This window comes from Aptenodytes patagonicus, chromosome 13, assembly GCF_965638725.1.
Source record: "Aptenodytes patagonicus chromosome 13, bAptPat1.pri.cur, whole genome shotgun sequence".
In the NCBI taxonomy this organism is placed as follows: Eukaryota; Metazoa; Chordata; class Aves; order Sphenisciformes; family Spheniscidae; genus Aptenodytes; species Aptenodytes patagonicus.
Genome location: NC_134961.1, coordinates 17,575,711 through 17,592,750, shown reverse-complemented (window position 1 = coordinate 17,592,750; position 17,040 = coordinate 17,575,711). Strand labels below are relative to the sequence as shown.

The 17,040-nt window shown below is 44.5% G+C and overlaps 1 long non-coding RNA gene across 1 annotated transcript; it reads left to right on the top strand.

Annotated features, from left to right (window-relative positions):
• The first annotated feature begins 1,220 nt into the window (after nt 1-1,220).
• LOC143166459 (uncharacterized) lies at nt 1,221-11,654 on the top strand. The gene is made up of 3 exons (XR_012996403.1): nt 1,221-1,645; nt 3,947-4,013; nt 10,856-11,654. It is a non-coding gene; the product is annotated as an uncharacterized LOC143166459 (long non-coding RNA).
• The last annotated feature ends 5,386 nt before the right edge of the window (nt 11,655-17,040 follow it).

The window sequence follows — 17,040 nt, the reverse complement described above, 5'->3', positions numbered from 1 at the left end:
CAGGCTTAAGTCTCTGTCAAGCAAAGTACTGATGCAACCAAAATACCTGGTTTATTTGACATTTTATTTTCCATGGTTGATGATGATGATATGCAGATTAGTTGACCTTTAGTTCCTGGATACCCCACTTATTTATAAGTATTGGCTTATACTGAGCTTTGTCCACAGTCCCCAGATGGATCTTGCTATATTTTTTGAATGTATTAACAGTTGGCATGAACTGCTCAGGGCTCTCCTTGGGCAACTCGTCTTCACGTTTGCTAGGAAGTAATACAAACCTGCTTGTTTAAGAGTTTGTTTAATGAGAGGTTTTCATAAGAGAAGGGATTCTGGCCAGAGGTCCGGGTCCCAGCAGTACTGTGAAATACACTGTGAGTTAAAATATAACAATCCTGCTGGTGAGAACTAGTGGCTTTAACTGGCCCCAACTCTGTGAGTGCTTCTGGATGGGTTTAATTCGGCTGGCTTGTGGCTCTGCTGGCTTGTGCCTGTCCCGGCTCACTCCCTCCCCAGCGCGTCTAACCAGAGGGAGAGCAGCATGCCAGCAGCGTGTCGTGTAGGCAGCGCGCAGGCTGACCCTGCTCAGCCTCCCTTCCTGGGGAGGGATGGCTCTGCGAGGGGCAGTTAAGGACTCAAGCCATGTCTGTGCCTGCAGGCTCCCAGCTTAACCTCTCCCTGGCTCCTTTAATAGTGAAACAGCCCGGCTGCTCCTTAGGGTCTCTAATGGGCGTGACTGAGATGCCAACTGAAAATTTTGCTGCAAATCACCAAATGTTGATAATTGCCCACAATTGTTCTGAAATGGATCCAGATCTGAAATGAGGCTATTTTGCACATGATCCATTCTATATTCACTTAAGCACCTACAGAGAATTATTGCTTCTACAAATAGCAGGGACCGAAGTGGCCTGATTTGGGGTTTCTCTGTCAATACTAACAAGCTTCTCTCTGCAGCTCCCTCAGCAAGAGCACAAGTAATGCTGGCTTTCCCGCTCCTCCGGGGTGTGCATCTCTTGGTTGCAGTGGCAGAGCGAGCGTCAGCGGGAGCCGAGTGAGCAGCTCACCAGCTCCTGGGGCACTGCATTCAAGCAGCCTGTGCCTAAAAATAAAAAGCCACCTTGGCTGTAGATGCAAAACCACCGTTATCCGCCCAGCCAAGCCTGTAGCCGTGCCTGGGCAGTGGCTTTGCCTCTGCCCAGGTCAGCAGTGCTGGTACATACGTACCATGTATAGGCAGGGCTGCGGCGTAAACCCCAGCTGCTCAATGGCACCACAGCCACCGCGATAAAACACAGGATGGAAACTGCTTGCCCTTCGGGCACGGTGCAAACACAGGGAATATTTGGCTTTATTTCTACAGCATGTGCTGCTGCTGCTATTTCTGTAGCTGGCTGCCTGAAAAGAGAGGGCACAACGTAGCTTGTGGGGCTCTGCTGAGCAGTATCCTGGGCTTTCAGGAGGAATTTGGCTCATTCTGTCCCTGCTAGGGATCTTCTGCATGAAGATTGTTCAGTATTGCCTTCAAATCAGGCAGTACCTGCCAGGGCTATCCCCTGGAATTTCTTACTGCCAAATCCCCCAACAGAAGAGGCATATTCACATCAGTAGAAAAAGAAAATCGGAAGAATTAAACCAAGAAATACAGGTGAGAAGGGAAAGGTGGTTTTTAGAGTCCTGCAGCTGTCGTAAAGCGCTCTGCTGATGTGCCAATCCCCTGCGATGCACAGCATATTGCGAGATGGCTCAGCTTAAAGGGGTAACGGCAAATGATCTAAAAGGCTGTCTCCTTTTGTGTTCTTATTTCATCCCAATGTATTACAGGATTTTGTTCAGGTTTTTCAGTGGTCTCCTGGGTAACGCTTTATTACAGTGACGGTGTGGAGTTCTAGTTTGTAATAAAGAGATCTATATAAATAATATTGATTCTGCTGCCTCCTGTAATGCTTCCTGCCTGGGAACACTCAAAAGCATTTTGCAACCGTTAATTTCCTGTTATTTTGGGCAGAGAAGCACCTCCAGGTACTGCACAGACCATTGCAGCAGTGTGTGTTGTGCTGGCCAGCTGCCTGTAAAAGCCATTATCTTTGAATCATGGGCTTCAAACAACTGAGGGTCTTTTTGCACCTGGAGTGAGTAATTAAAATAATTACTTTTTTAGTTGTCTGGTTTTTTCATTTATCATTCTGAGGTTTTAAAACAGATGCCAGATAGTATGAGACTAACTTACGAGAGCTGAAGATGCTGTGAGGGGAGCTTGAGCCTTGGAGAAGACACAGGTGAAGGTTGGTAGAAAAGGATGATTGTGGCATTTCATGGATTATAACTTGATGTGCAAAGAGGTTAAAGAGGCTGTGACCCAGCTGACTGCAGTGCTGTGTCGAGGACAGGCACTTTGGCTCAGAGCAGCATCCTTGGCACCATAATATAGCTTTCCATACAGTGCTGCACTGTGCTGGGTGAATCTATAGTCAGATACTCAGGGACAGGGTAAGGCCCCCAGGTATCCAGGCTCGGTTTGGGCATCTGTGTTGCCCTAAACTGCCTGTGCTTGGTCAGGGAGAGGAGGATGAGCTGAGTCCCCAGGACTCCGTCCTGCTCCTCCCTGGGGAGCTGGGGTGTGCTGTTACCGGTGGGTGCCTGGTGGGAAAGGGTGATGCTGTGCTGGATGTGGAGCAGAGCCGGCAACAGAGCCCAAACGGCATGTGTGGCACTGGCAAGAGAAAACAGCAACGGCGATGAACCGAGTAAAGGCTTAATGGGTTTCTTAGAACCATGCTTTATAAGGGCCTGGTTGTCAGGATTTGCACTGTATTGACATGGGTTTTCAAAGAAATGAGGACTGGGTTGTGTAGCAATGGCTGTCACTTTACTTGGCTGACCTACCATGCTCCCTCCTTTCAGGGTAACATTAAAATGAATATCATATAGCGGAGAGTGCGGTATAATTGGCTGGAGACAATGTATGTGCTGTGCTGCTCTGTACAATATTGATTGCTCCTTGTCCAAATACATGTATCTGGAATCAGTCCATTAAGCGGCAGCCCCGTTGGGTGGATGCCAATCTTTTCACGCTGCAGTGGCTTTCACTTTGCCTCGGCTGTACTTATGAGCCCCATAGGTGATCTGCTGGCACACCGCAGCCTGGCGCTCGGGTGCACGCGGCCACGGGGGGGGGGTGTGTGTGGGTGCATCAGCGCCCATCGTGGGCCCCCAGCCGCTGCCTTTGTGGGTGAATCTTCTTTGCTCTGCCGGGGATCTCCATCCTCGCACGGGTGGTATCAACTGTATAGTGATGTTGTGTGGCAGTAGTGCTGAGTGCCGTGTGCTCTTCAGGGCTTGCGTGAGGCTGCAGCTAAATCCCAAAGGAAAACTCTGCTCTCTTTTTTTTAGACAGATGAATTAAGGGGAAAACCCATTGTGGCTTGGCAGAGCCCAGCCAGCAGACATGCTAATGCAGAGATGAGTCCTGGAGGTTGGCAACACGAGCAGGAGCGACACAGATGCTGTCAGGGCATGTCTACGCCACAGCACGCTGCACAGCCGCCTCAGCTGGTTCGAGATAGTAAAACCAGTTGTGCAGCTGCTGGGCAGGGTAGCTGCAGCTCGGTCATGCTGGAGCTGTCATGTGTGATGCTGCACTGGCCTGTGTGCTGCCACGCACCTATACACAGCCATGTGCTGTCTGCTCCCCTCCCAGGCTCCCTGCCAAGCCCGTGGGACTAACGGCAGCACAGCTCACACAGGCTCATTGGTGGCTACTGAAGTGCCTTATTCTGGTTTTTTTACTACCTTTTACCACTTAAAGGCTCCTAAATCTCTGCATTCAGAGAAGAGCGGTGCTGCTTTTCCACCAGTGCAGAAGGGATGCAGAAGAAGGAAGGTCCATGATACTTTTCTCCAGCCTTCACCTCCGGTCTAACTTAAATCTCTGCTTCTTACTTGGCAGACTGAAACGCATTACAGCTGTCTGCAAGCAGTTTTCAGACTGAACACAGAACACATTACCAGTGCCAGTAGGTATAGTGTGTACCAACAGGCATGCTCGACAGATGCAGCTTGGGGCTGTTTGCGCTGCTGCAGGGTTTACAGCATGCTGCAGGGTTTACAGCATGCTGCAGGGTTTACAGCATGCTGCAGGGTTTACAGCATGCTGCAGGGTTTACAGCATGCTGCAGGGTTTACAGCATGCTGCAGAGCAGAGGGGCTCAGCTGCGGAGCTTGCTGCACCCGGTGGCACCGGCTTCACGCTGTAATGCAAAGCCACTCGACACCACATGCTGCAGCTATTTGGAACTGAGGTCCATATATTCCTACATCTTATTTTATATATATATGTACACATATATAAATGGGAATCATTCCTCTCTTAAATATAAGTAAACAATTTCTTTTCTCCTGCAAACATTAGTGTCCTAGCAGATCCTACAATAAATTAATCTTCTTTATCATCTAGTTAATCGGTTCCACAAAACCAGTGAACAGTGAAATCTTCTGACCTATTGACTGATGTATAATGTTGTATTAGTAGATAGCGAATTACAAGAGCCGCTATGTGCTTTGATACTGCTGCTGAATTTGTGCTACAGGGAGCTATTTCAGGGTTAGTGTCTTAGCTTGTGTGTTGCATGTAAGAGCAGTGTGTAAAGGTCTGGGGAAGGACTTCTGTGGAGTTAAAGCTCAAACAGAGAAGAAAAAAGAGTGTCTGCTGTTTTCCTTGCCCCACACCATCCGTTTTAGGTAGAGAAGAGCAATATGCTGCAATGTGACAGACTGCTAGAATCAACAGCTGAACTTTTAAATAATACAGAAATGACAAAAAGCCTCGATTATTGACTCTCGCAGAGCTGTTGGTGGCAGTAATGGATGTTGGGTTGGGGCTTTGGGTTCATCTCACCTTAGGTTTGGCATTTTATTCCATAAGATGGGACACCAGTCCCCTGGGCTTACTCTGCTGCAGGAAGCAGAGAGCGAGGTGCACATCTGGGTTGTTATTCAGCTCACCTCAGATGTTCCTCCCTCTGTAGTTTGAAGGATGCAGTGTGTGGGCTGTGGGCATTTAACACTTCAAATTAACGTTTGATATTTAGGTGGGATGCATATGTGCTTAGGTACGCAATCAGTTTTTCAACCCCCTGCCTGTGCTCTGCTGATGTGAAAGGCTTAGTTATAAACTGTGTTTGTTTTGGCTACAAATAATGCTTTTGGGCTACCCAAAATTATATTGTTTTAATACAGCAGTTGGCAATAGCTGAAACTCCTCTAGCTACTTTTTCCCAAGACAGTGTGGCGAAGGAGAAAAAGCAGAAAAGGAAACAGATAAAATAAAATATCCCTGTGGTATTTTTTCTATTAAAAACCTACCAAAAGTTGCAGTGGTATGTTGAGACAAAGGGCTGAGCCCTCGATGTCATCCAAGGCAAACAGCACAGAAAACTATTAATCCCTCTGTGTGGCACTGACCTTTTATTCGCTCCCATCTTTTTCCTCATTTCTGTGATGTTCTGTGTGCTGCACAGTGTCACATCAGCCTGCAGGGCTGTGGGGAAGGGTGGGCAGTGTAAGTCCCAGCTCTTGATTTCAGTTCAGATGTTTGAGGCACACAAGTAACACATGGAGAGAAACCATCAGGGCAAACAGAAATCTTGTCTCTGTGCTGGGCTCCTCCACAAGCACCGAAGTGTTGGCTTTGTCCTGCTGTTGGTTTGCTCTTTTGAGGAGCCAGTACACCCTCAACCTCCATCTTCTGGCTCCTCAGCCCTCCATTGCAAGATGCTGTTTGCTCCTGCCTGTGTTTACTTGCTGCTAGCTCCATGCTGCACATCAGGGAACTCAGAGCTGGTCAAAGCTGGTGATGGTGGAAGAGAAACAAATCTTTGGCCTGATTTTCCTCACCCCCTTTGCTAAGGAGCAGACTTTGGGCAGGGAAGCTGTGCCTTTCTGTGCTGCTCACATGCCACTGCTTACAGCAGGAGGAAAGTGCTCCTCTTTGGCTCCATGACTGTGTTTTGGCTGTCGATCTGGTGAGACTTTCCTTGAGGGGAGGTAAGGGTGGCTCATTCACCAGGCACATCCCATCCCCAATTCCTCCTCTTCTTCCTTCCCCTGGTGCTGAGCCATTACATCTCTCCCCACCAGGAGGAGGACTGAGACCGACAAATCCTATGGGCTGTAGATGAGCATAAGTCTCTCAGCTAGAAATAATGCCTGGGAAGGATTTACCTGAGCTTTGCTAGATAAAATTTTAAGTTTTGGTGGGGGTTAGGGTGCACATCTACAGCGTCTGCCCGTGAACTAATGGTGGAGGAGGAGAGAAAAGCCTGATAACTTCTGAAACTCTCTGCAGCCTGGGGGCTGAGCACACAGGATCCCACTGCTCCTGGGTGGATGGGCAGTGGTGGGATATGAGGCTGTGTGACATTGTCAGGATGGAATATAGGGAAGAAAACATTTATTCCCCCTTTTAAATGGGAAAGAACAACAACTTTACTTCTTGCTTTCACGTGGTAAGTAATGGATGGAGAAGGTCCTCAGGCACAACATTTTGTGTGTGTTGAGACAAGTTGCAAGAACTAGAAACTTTTGTGAATTCTGGCCCAGTACAAGAAAAAAAGCTAGAAAGGAGTTAAGAAAACATGTTAATCCTCATCACTGTTTGGCCGATGCACTGTATTGCCACTGAGACTCAGGCACGGTGCTTTGTGCTGACATGAGCTAAGCTTTCCGGGAGCAACAGCACCGCCAAACACCCCTCAAAGTAAAGCAGAAAGGAAAGGTAAGACAGAAAATGCTCATTACTTTGACTAACATGAGTTTTTTGCTAGGGCTGTTTTTGGCTGAGGGTCTTAATTCACCACATTGCTCTGCAGAAGGGATCCTCATGCACAGGAGCCATTTGTGTAGAAAGAGGGTCTCTTCCCAATTCTACCCAGTAACTTTCACAACCAAATAAGGTCTGGTTTTTAAAAGCTTAAAATGTGGAGAGCATCAAATAGCAATTCAAATAATAAATCAATGTCATCTAATGAGAAATTACAGAGAATAGAGCTGGACTCTCTTCAGAGCTGCACAGCGAAGGGCAAGGGCAGCGAGCAGTTTGCAGCAAGTGAAATTCTGGTTAGATAGAAAAAAATGTTCTCATTGTGAGGGTGGTCAGACATTGCCACAGGGGCCCAGAGAGGTGGTACAACCTCTGTCCTTGGAGACACTGAAAGCTTAACTGGCCACAGCCCCGAGCAACCTGATCTGATGTTGAAGTTGGCCCCACTGCGAGCATCACTCCTGCCAACATCAACCATTCTCTGCTGCTGTGATTTACAGGAGCAAATTCTGTTATTGTTAAGCTATCATTTTATAGATCTGTTTTTATCATGAAAATACATTGCTTCATGAGCAGTGGTATCTCTGAGCATTCATTATTCAGAAAAAAATTGTCTTCCAATTACACAAGATCATAAGAAGAAAAGTGACTGGTTTGTCAGAACTGCAGAGCTAAAATAAGCTGCAGCAAGCACATTTCCTTGGCATGGAGCTGGTGTCTCTAATTAGAAAAGCTCTGGAGAGTTAATCTACTTGGGTAGTGAGACCTATTGATTCCTCCTGCAGCATGTGAGATGGCTGGAGCTGAGCATCTCAGAAAAAGGCCTGGAGGCTGTGCTTCAGATAATGAATATCTCTTATTTGGGAACTTTATATATGTATGAATTTCCTAAACATTAGGTTTGGTGTGCTCCTGTCAAATGGCTGAACTGCAGCAGGGCTGGGAATTGACTTAGAGATGTAAATTCTTTTAGTTAATAAAAAAAAAAAGGGCTGAAAGTCCTAATCTCTGGAAAGCAGTTGCTGCAGAGAGCAGACTAAGTTACCGTACCATCTAGCTGGGTGAAAGAAGTGTCCTCAACAGGCATGAATAGCAGTTGCTCAGAAGTGCTCAGGACTGGACTGGTTTCTTGTTCGGGGAAACCATGCCTCCACCCTTACAGATATATCAGCAGTAAGAGGGGAAGAAGTGGTGATAATTAGCTGAAACAAGCTTCTTCTGGGCCAATAACCTCACCCATGCTGCTAAACAGATAACCCTGATATTTCAGTAAATATTGAAGCTATCTCTGCTCTCATGCTAATGCTCCCCAGAGCAGGGGGAGCAACTAATCAGAGTTACAGCAATCAGTCAGGTTTTCCTTAACACGTGATGAGTTTAATTATTTTGCAGTTCACTCCACGTTCTTGTTAGCCATGGTGATGTTTATTCTGGGAGGCCCTTCTGCCTGAGATGGTACAAGGGTTTTAATTTCAGACAGGAGCTTACCAAGTTGGGTGTTTGGCCTAGACTCCAAGTTTCAAGAGTTTCTGTGAAGCCCTAGTTAGCTTTATCAGACTTTATCAGTCTCGGTTCCTCTTCTGAGACATCTACCACATATGACAGTTTTGACGTGGATACTGATGTACTAGAGTCGACTGATGAATGCCATTAGACAAAAATAGCTTGCATTTATAGGTGATTTGAACTAAACTGCTTGATTTAAAAGCAAAAGCCTTATCTGACTTGGCCAGCCCCTCCACTTTATCTCCTCCCCGGCAAAACTTTTAAACACGACTCCAGCTGAGCAGTTCATGAGCTGAAGATAAATGAATGCATCGTTAGGGCAGACGGCTGGTGAAGAAGGGGCTGAGTGCATTGTTGCTGTAATGGCTCTCATTTGGGTTCTGGGAAGGCTTGGGTTTTGCCATGCCGTCAACAGGTGCTGATGTACCTCTGCTGGCTATGCTGGGACTTCAAAACACTTTCCCGGTGCGGTGGGCAGCTCTCTTTCAAACACTCAACAACCATTTAGCAGATTCACATGGGCTTAGACCTCACACTTACTTAAGAAGCGCTTACTGAGTTGTTAGTCAGTGTGAAAAGCTTGGCAGGACTCTCTCAGGCTTCAGGCAGCTGAGAGTTTACTCTCTGATGGATGCTCTTCTGCCCGGTCACACCTGCGTAGAGCCAATGTTAACTTCCCTCATTTTAATACTTGCAGTTACTTAAGCATATCTTCTTCTTAATAACAGATTCTCACATCTGGATTGCCAAAAATTTACACGTTACCCATCTCAAGCTCTGCAAATAATATAAAAAGTGATGCTGTAGGATTTTTTTTGTCTCTACTGTCAATCTACCTATTTCCTTTGCAAGCTACAAGAAATATTATTATTACTGCAGGCAAACTCCCTGGGAATGTGCAATTGATTATTCAAACCTCATGGTGCTGCTGCTGCAGAGATTTGTGTGGCTGTGGCTGACACTGATTCCCTGATAGTCTGTCTCATGCTTCTGTTCCCTAATGCAGCTGATAGCATTAAGTCATGCACTTAATCAAGCGAAAGAAATTGCTTCTCCTTATCTAAAGACCTGATGACTTTATCTGATCGGGAGGGTCTCTAACAGAATGAGACAAGGAGAAGTAGATGAGATAAGAACATCCACAGGACTCTATGCAGTGGAGTAGGAGCGCTTTTAAAGCTCAAATTTGGAATAGAAAAACATACTGAATAATCTATTAATAAAAGCAGTCCTCTGGCTGGCTCTTTCTTATTGCATTTTTCTCTATTAAGAAGCCAAAGATCAAGAATAAATTAAGTCCAGGTAATGATACACAAAATTGCTAATTTAAATGTGCAGAGTGAGCTCAGCTCATCAGCAAGCTGTTCAGGCGCTCAAGTACAGCACGGAGCATAGTAACTCCATAGAGGAGGCAGCTGGCAAAGATGGGTGCAAAGTCCCATATTATCTATGCATGCATGGGTTTCCACATATTGTTTCCATCAGTGATAACGAGGAATTAAAACATAATTCACTAATGCATGAAAAGAAAGGTCTTCACAGGGCTGGGTACACCCAGGTAATGGCTATCCTGATAAAATTAACTTAATTACAGGAGGCTCAGGAGGGACCATAATCATAGAATCATAGAATCGTTTGGGTTGGAAGGGACCTCTAAAGGTCATCTAGTCCAACCCCCCTGCCATGGGCAGGGACATCTTCAGCTACATCAGGTTGCTCAGAGCCCCGTCCAACCTGACCTGGAATGTTTCCAGGGATGGGGCATCCACCACCTCTCTGGGCAACCTGGGCCAGTGCCTCACCACCCTCAGCGTAAAATATTTCTTCCTTAGATCTAGTCTAAATCTACCCCCCTTTAGTTTAAAGCCATTCCCCCCCTTGTCCTGTCGCAATAGGCCCTGCTAAAAAGTTTGTCCCCTTCTTTCTTATAAGCCCCCTTGAAGTATTGAAAGGCCACAAATAATTCCTCCTCCTTTTCTTGCTACCCCATTATAACAATGATCTGTGCAAAATCAATTTGACTATGACTACTAAAATAAACTAAAACCATTTACAAGTATCCTTGCAGGATTTGCTGCAAGTAAATGCCTGAGCACTGCACGGCTTCCAGTGCTGTTGAGTTTAATTTGCACCCTCCCCATTACCTACCTACTTTGCTATGTGGAGCTATTCTCTCTGATACACGGTATTTTTGCATTACTGGAGAACAGCAAGAGGCTGAACGGGGCACAGTCCCTCCGAGGAGGGAATGACAGTGTGTTCTTCTTATTCTTAGACTTTAAGAGATGGTCCCCTAAGGAGCCTTCATGCAAAACTGTGCCCGGTTCACACGAGACAGGCTCCAGTCTGATCTCTGCTGTAATTACTACAGAAAGCAGGATGTGATAATGGTTAACGTTAGGATTAATAAAAAAAAAAAACAACAAAACACAAAAGGACACTGCAGCAGGCTTCGGCTAGAAATGTGACAGGTCCTTATGAAGAATTTCCCTGTGAGTTTGTAAATGCTGACTTTCTTTTTTCTTCTTGCAGTTTCTCACTCCACGTTCACGGTGCCTTTCCGTCCCCTGGTGATGAGCCAAGGCACAGGAAATCCAGCTAGCTGCTGTGTCTCACACGGTCCCTCCCCAGATCATTCCTCCCAGGCAGACTGGGAATCACCTTGATGCTGGGATTGTTACTGTTTTCCTGGCGGTTGGGGCCTTTTATACCCTTTCATTGCCAGTTCTGTTCAACTGCGAAAATGGTAAGACTCAAGCAACTGTGCTGTTACTTTTTTTTTTGGACTGCTCTCTTGCTCCTGGGCTGTTCCTCATTTATTTCTTTGGACTATATCCAACGTTCAAGGTGAGCGCTGTCTTTCCCTAAATGCAGTGGTTTAAGAGACGTTCTGTGGGCTGTGCTCAGGCCTTCCCTGTTGGACTGATCAAAGACTTTTCTTTCCTGATATGAGTCCAATACTGTCAACCACAAGTGCTCTGACCATGGAGAGCATAGGAGTGATTGTAGGAATAGCTGGCTCCTATGCTGCAACCGTGATCCACTTTGTCATCCTTCCTTTGCTGGTTGACTTCAGCCAAAAAGGCACCTGGGAGAAATTTGATGTTTACGTAAAGCGCACCTCGCCGTTCCAGCACAACCTCTGGGTAATGCTGGTCATCATTTTTGCAGTATTTGCTATAAACACTTTCACAATATTGTATCTAAAACACCTTACATAGTAAATGGATGGTCACATTGTATAACTGATGTATAAAGAAAGTGGTCATTGTCAATGCCCAGGAAAAAACATAATTTACTGCTAAAAATAGAAGTGTGACACTTCATGACTTACTAACTGGGTCTTGGTCAGGGTGTATTATGTTGACTTCCAATGTGGTGCCTATTAATTTTAAGTCATAACCTATTTTTGGCCTTAGGAGAGTTTTGCAATCAGAAGGCTATGTTGCACTGCATCCATTGGGTAAATATTTTAGTAATAACGTAAAATACGTTGTAATCAGATGGTTAGGAATCTACTTCAGAGAACCCGACCTGCTTGTTAGCTTGCTAGGGACTGTCCCCCCCAGTTTGTGGGAATTCAGGGACAATTTGAGGGAATTTTCAAAGAAAATTTTTTGCATCTAGATAATTGGATATTATTAATGTTAAATTGATCTATTGAGGATAGATCATATAATATCACATACCCTAATAATAAGTTACCCTATATAATATCACAAGTACCTCTATGGGTTATTTGGTGACTAAGTGGGCTTTCTGTCCTCTGTCCAGGGAAAGCCCCAGATAATTTATTTTCCTGAATCTTCTCCCCACCACTGTTTTCCATCCACCTTATTTATTAACATAACTAAAGCGAAATTCAGTCTAGGCTTCTACAATGGCTACTCATACTTGCAAAGCTTTTACTGATAGCATTGTCGTGTTAGTTATACTACCCTTGTATCTCTAAATACTATCTTATAGTATATTTCTTTCATTACATAATACACTCAAGCGGTCTAAGGCAGATATGATTAAACCCATGTGCTAGGCAATTTGTCTTCTGCGGATTGCATGTAACAAGCATGCAATAAACTGCTAAACCAGCATGAGTCATAAGCAAAGTCTTATTTAAGAGAAGCAGGGATAAAGGATGAGCGTTTGCAGTACAGCTGCAAGCAGAGAGGAGGGGACCTCGCCAGGTCAGATCCTTGCTCTGTAAGCAAAGTGATGCCAGACTTTGAGGTTATCCCTTTAAGGAAGGACGCTTTTCCAAAGTAATCAACTCCTTTCTCTGCCTGTGCCCGTCATTCCATTCGAACCATTCCCGCTCTTGAGCTCCGTTCCCAGCTTGCTGTTACTGCGCTGCTGCTGGGTGGCGGTGGCCCTCCAGATTAGGAGTGAGAATAGTCTGGATGTAATCTTTGCTTTTCTTTAACATATACAGATGCCAGATACAGAACAGAAATTTTCAAAGGGTTTTAGCCAAAACATCAGCCTGGGGACTCCCCTCAGCTCCAATAAGAGTCTCCTGTGTTGAAGTTTGGGTTGCTTGAGGATGATTGCATGGGTATTGGTGTAGCAAAAAAGCATCAGGATGAGTGAAGAATTAGTAATAAATTGTTCCAGGAGTGGTGGAATTAGTGAACTCTGTTGCTTCTGGATTTATTTATTTATTTATCCTTACATCCTTGCAGTATTCCTTAGGTATGTATCGATGTTTCTTTGACCCCTCCATGCAATGCCTCTAAGCCCTCTCTATATCCTCACATATCCTTCTATATTCCCTCTCTCTCCCTGTGCCCAGCCATGAAACTTTTTATATCCACTATCCATTTCTGTTAAATGAGGTGAATAGGTCTCTCACTGCATTGCTACTGCCTTTCAAAGTGGGGGCATTTGTTTGAGTCCTTCCTGGCCTGAGATTGTTCACAAAATAGGTATGACTCTAACATCTCTGAAACCACTCTGTCTTCATTAATTTAAGTTGAAATTGGCCAGCAGGCTCAAAACTTATCAGAGTGGACAAACAGGCAGGCAGCCCAAGTACATTGACTTCACTGTCTTGGGAAATGAGGCTAAAAATAATAGTATATTTATTTCTGGAAGAATGAAATTGGGTTTGATCTACCAATCTCTTTAGCTAATAAGGGTAATGGAAATGAGATTACACTGGCTGATTTATTATTTCTGGTGGTTATTAACTATTGGGCTTTTCTTTTGAGAAAAATTAAAAAAGAATTTTTCTTGCTTTAAATGAGTGCACTAGATCTCATTAATCTGAAGTTTTTAAAATATATTCTTAACCTGGAGACCCCAAGAAAATGCTAGTTTTCCTTATAACTGTTCATTTGCAATGTAAGACCATGAAGTTAATCTTACAAAGACTTCTTTGAAGCTTTCCATGTTTCTGTGAGTGTGTAAGTCCTATTTATGCCCTGGCTGTTTATTTGCATTTTGGTTCTGCCTTCCTTCGTTTCTATCTTTTACAGATCAACTCCAGATCTGTAAAAGATCTGGAGATCTGTAGATCAGCAGAATCAGTCATGGGTAATTTTAAGCACACAGATATAAAATGAAAACTAGATTTTTTTTTTTAAACCACGAACTTCAGTTTCCCTAAGAGAGACCTTAAAAGGGAGGCATAGGTAGTTGTGGTGATTTTAGGTGGCAGCCCAGCTCCTTGCTCCAAGTGAATATTTTGGAGGCAGCTTTCTGCCGTGGAAGAGCTAGCCAAGCCAGAAAGCTGCTATGGGTTACTGCTGACGTAAGTGCAGTCCGACAGCAGCAGGATGATGGCTTTTAAAAATAGGACTTCTTGCCATTTTGTATTCTTGTCAGTGTGTCACAAATGTCGTAAGGTCAGATTTGTTTTTCCTACCATTTTTCTCTTCTGGTTATTGCCTTCAACAAAGGAATAAATTAATTTTGTTGGTGTGGGATTTCGTCCTTGCAGTGACAGGAAAAGAAGGAATAAAACCGCTTGTCTTTTTTGCGGTCCCCGTGGCTCCCTTAGGACAGCAGATTTGCATTCATACCGTGGCGTTTGCAATGTGAATTATGGGGCTGAGGCTGAGCTCTGCAGAGCACGGTGCTGAGTTTCTAATGCTCCTGTTATGAGGCATTTGACCTTTCCAAGGATAGAAGCGTCAGCTGCCCGTAGCGCTGCAGGAGTGGACACAGGACTCGCAGCTTCCCACCCTTCCCTTTACAGAGCATGGGCGTCTTGTGCTCAGGCTGCCGAGGTCCCCGCAGCCGACCTACCCTAGGTGTTCTTGTCCATGGGTATCAGCGCAGCAACTAAGAAAAACAGCATATTCAACAGCTTGTAAAGATTATTTTGACAAAAACCAAAGCCAAACAAATCCCCTTCCCATGAAACAGCCACACTGTGAAGCGATGTAAGCAGAAAACAGGGAGAAAGAGAAGAGCAGAGTTTGGCTTGGTTAAACCAGTTGACTGAATTATTCAAGTGTCTCTTGTCAGCCTGCTCAGCTGTCCCAAAACCTGATCGCTGAAGTCTGTCGTACATCATCTCTGTGGAGCGCATGTCAGAGGGCTCTGGTGAGCCTGTGGGAATGCTGCAGTGAAGTCAAGCTGGCCCTACAAGTTTGACTAAAAGCCAAGGCTGCACTTGGCATTAGGAATGATCCTTGGTGCCCATGGAGCTTGTTCCATAAGGGGCTGAGCTCATTTCCAGTGATTTCCAGGTCACAGTGGGCTGTGCCCTCAGCTGGCTCCATCCCTTGGGCTGGCTGCATCCCTTAATGTTTGTTTAGCAGGAACAGTGGGCAGGATGGGTGCTGGGACTGCAGGACAACACCTTTCTCATGCAGGTCACTGGGAGCGCAGGTGGGATCCCTCATGTCCCCTCTCCATGTCGAAGTTTATTCAGCTGCAAAATTTTAACAGTGGAAAGCTTAATCTTTGGGCTGCAATGCTATCTGGACTTTCTATAGCTTGTAGTAAACAATAAACGTGTTCCCAAGGCTTGTTAATTAACCTTTTTTGTAAAGATGAAATCAATTTCAACAACCTCCTTGCAGAACTTCCGCATAATGCTTGCATTCTGTCTTGAATGAGCTAACATTTATTATCCTCTAATAAATCCTGTAGGGAGTCTTCAAGGGCTGGCAGCAGGAGTGTCCAGCTCTGAGCAAGTGCCTGCAGGTACCATTTCCATGGCAATTTACCTTTGAACTGAAAAACAAATTCCTCAAAAAAAGGAGCGATCACCTGCTTCAGAAACGGGAAGGACAGTTTAGGAATATTCTTTTTTGCTTTATGAAAGCAAAAAACCAAAAAGTCAGGTTTCCAGGAGAGGAGAAAGAAAATACTTCTCCTGAATTCAACGCTGATAAGGAAATCTTTTTTAGAGCAATCAAATCCACTCAGACCCAATACCATCCCTCTAATTACCAACGCCAGGATGTGGCTGATGTTAATCAGCACCGTTGAAGTACGTGATAGAGAATCCAGGAAATGAAGAAATGTCAGGAATTGGACCTCCCCGTAGAAAGTTTTGTGGAAAAACGTATTCTCAAGTATATTTATACTTTCCAAAGAAACAGTACTCCAAAGGTACTCTAACAAGCAGGTCCGTAGCAAAGAAGATCAAATGGGTAACGTGGAGACATGCTGTCAGGCTGCCAAGACGAATAGATTTTCCCAGGGAAAGGGGGAAAATCATCGTAAAAGAAGGAACAGGAGAAGTTTTAACAGAGAAAAAAACTAAGGTTTTCTCATGTCTTCATCGTAATTTTATAATATTTTTCACAAAGGGTTTACAGAGCCATCTGTTCTGTCAGCATCTGAATAGCTGGTAATTGCAGGTAAGCACAGTGGTGCTGGCTGCTGATCTGCTGGTCTTCAGAGGCGGTGCGGTGATGTTTGCACAGTGACATTGATGGGGGATGAGCTAGAAAGTGCAAACCTGACTTTGTGCCATATGGAAGCTCTTTGAAAGTTCATGATTTGGAAAATTCCCACTTTGTTTTAAAAGAAAAGAAAAGTTGATTATACTTCAGTAATATTTATGCCAAAATGCTGATATGTTTTTAAAAGGCATGCCTTTTTTCCAAAATGGGAATATTGAAAATGTCAAGTGTGATACAAGAAGCCTTAATGTTAATAAAACTGGTCTTATTGGAAAGAAACCTTTGCCTTAAAACTTTTGACCAGTTCTAGGCAGGATACCGGAATTATGGGACTGACTTAAAAATTCCCAAGTTTATAAAGAAAAAGCTATTCTCTGGGTTTAATACCCACTTATTGCCCTGATATGGGACACTATTTCAAGGTTATCTTTGCAGCCATAAGTGACAGGTATTGGGACAGGATACTTCTCCCAGTGCTGAGGCTTGGAGGCGGTACTGAATATTGTGCAATATGCGATACAGTCCTGGGAGCTGATGTTTTAATTTGCATCTGGCTGTGGCAGTATGTTTTTGTTTGAATTTACAAATAAGTTGGAGTTCTACTTTGTACTCCTTTGGATTTATACACCATAAGCTTATGAATAATCAATATTGTCCTATTAGTGACCTCCTAATAATAAAACCACAGTCACTGTCAGATCTAAGTCCCGATATTACACTATAAAGTAACTGGGAGATTTGCTCTTGGCTTAAATAAAACCCACATTATTTTCTCAAACCACGCTAAAATCAGTGAGAATTATTGATTTTCAACACTTTTAAAACTGGGCCAATAAAACATACTATGTATTACCTGAT